Source organism: Anarrhichthys ocellatus, unplaced genomic scaffold (assembly GCF_004355925.1).
Source record: "Anarrhichthys ocellatus isolate YVR2014 unplaced genomic scaffold, GSC_Weel_1.0 scaffold110, whole genome shotgun sequence".
In the NCBI taxonomy this organism is placed as follows: domain Eukaryota; kingdom Metazoa; phylum Chordata; class Actinopteri; order Perciformes; family Anarhichadidae; genus Anarrhichthys; species Anarrhichthys ocellatus.
Window position 1 is genome coordinate 524,969 of NW_022280140.1, and position 2,052 is coordinate 527,020.

Genomic DNA, 2,052 nt, shown 5'->3' on the forward strand with positions numbered 1-2,052 from the left:
TTTTTAGTAGCACAATGCTAATTACCTCCCAATCAGTCATGATGTTATTGTGCTGCAAAGCATTGATTAACTGTGATATCTGTGTCTGTGATTGACTCCTGATGATAATCTAAACCAACCGTTAAGATCCCACGAAGTGACACATCCTCCACATAAGAACTCCAAAAACCTTCAATGCATTATTCTTTCTTGCGATGGGGTTTAAAAATAGGATACAACTTTGAAGCCGTGGTGAACTGCAGATTTTGCAGGTATTCACATCATATCTGACCAGTTTTCAGTTCATATCGTACGAGAAAAGTTATCTGTTGAATATATATCGCAACGCCATCAATTCTTTGTCCGCATACAAGGATTACAGGATCCTCCTCACCCGGGGAATGTGATCCTGGCCAGTCATAAGAAACAGAACAGTGCAACGATGTTATCCATCAAATCAAACTTCAGGATATTCTCATGTTAATGATTACATTCTGAGTGACAAAGACCTGGTTTATTAAATAAGGTGTATGAGAAGGCCTTTCTTTTTATCGTCTTTGTCCTGCTCCAAACTATATCGTCATGATATCGGCCTTATGCCATCAGTCGACCTCTTTGACTGTTTTTGACCCACACAGAGTGACATCCCCAACAGTAAGACACGTTTTGAGAAGCGAAACAGTTCCAAATCAAACCATGTGAGTTGATTCTACTCCTCTGGCTCCCTGCTGGAGATATGTTCACTGCTGTCAATCATCTTTCTTCCGTTATTATGCAGGGGGGGGGGGGAAATGAATGTCACACACTACAGCTCCATGTTTGGGTGTTTTGTTCATTAAAGAGTTACTCGATGCTAATTGTTGCTGTGTTTGAATCAGTCGTGCTGTCAGCCTGCACGATGTGCCCTCAATTTCAGCCAGCACGCTCTCATGCCATGCTGTCTTTGTGGGCGCGCGCGCGTCTTCTTCTCCCTCCAGCCTACATCACTGTAACCCCCCTCCTCCCCTCCTCACCCCTCCTCTCCCTCACACTCTCTCACACACACACACACACACACACTCACACACACACACACACACACCAGTCCCACCTCCCTTTAACCAAACTACAGCGAAGCCCATACGACCGATTCTCCGCAGTGCTGAAGGAGCAGAGTGAAGTAAAGAAGGAGAAGGAGGAGGAGTGAAAGAGGGGGAGAACAGAGAGGAGGAGAGGGGAGATACGGGGAAACACGAAAAAAGAGAGAGAGAGAGGGGGGGGGGGGGGGGGTTGTGCGGCGAGAGCAAGAACGAGGGGGAGAGACAGATAAGGGAGAAACTGCAGATTTGGTGGCCAGGCTTCCAAGTGCGCACAGATCTCTCGTCGGCTGCACCGTCCGACCAGCTCTCCGCTCTGCAGGGTGAGTAAAGCTTCTGCTGCCTTCTTTCTTAACTGCGCCGCACCAACCCATCCATTCCACCCGTGAATCACCTCACCTCACTCCAACCCCCCCCCCCACCACCTCTCGCATCTCACACTCTTGTTGAGGCGAGCTCCGCTTCTTTTGGTTGCACACGTCAGGACTTGTGTTTCGGTTGCGGGGATGAGAGATGATGCTCATGCATGTGACTTTGTTGACAGAAAATATTCCTCTTTAAATACATTTTTTTTAAAAGCCAGGGATGTTGCATAAGAGAGGAGCCTCAAGTCTTTCTGCTCACCTCGGTCTGAGGGAAGAGGGGGTGTGCGCTGTTTTGTTGACAGCCGCTGGCGAGTGAGTCTGCACGGCTGTTTCCTGGCCTGTTAGCGGAGGAATGTACTGTACGGAGATTATTGTGGTGCATTTGGAAGAAGCGCGCCGCTGTAACGCAGTACAGTCAATGTAGAGTCTGGAGAACCGCGTCGCTCCCAGCGGCGCGTGGAGGAGAGAAGCGAAAGGGAGGGGGAGGAAAAGTGTGTGTGGACGATGTGTCACTACAGTACGTGTGTGTTTGTGTGTGTGTCAGAGAGAGAGGAGAGGATAGGGAGGAGAGGCCGGGAATGAGGAACACATACTGTGTCCATGTGTGTGTGTGTGTGTGTGTGTGTGTGTGT

The 2,052-nt window shown here is 49.0% G+C and overlaps 1 protein-coding gene across 1 annotated transcript in view; it reads left to right on the forward strand.

Moving 5' to 3' along the window:
• The first annotated feature begins 1,246 nt into the window (after window positions 1-1,246).
• The window catches only part of LOC116399366 (voltage-dependent calcium channel gamma-7 subunit-like), a 31,833-nt gene continuing 31,027 nt past the window's right edge, over window positions 1,247-2,052 (forward strand). Inside the window, exon 1 of the mRNA XM_031876478.1 lies at window positions 1,247-1,378. The gene's annotated coding sequence lies outside the window, so the exon portion shown is untranslated. The remainder of the gene's footprint in view (window positions 1,379-2,052) is intronic.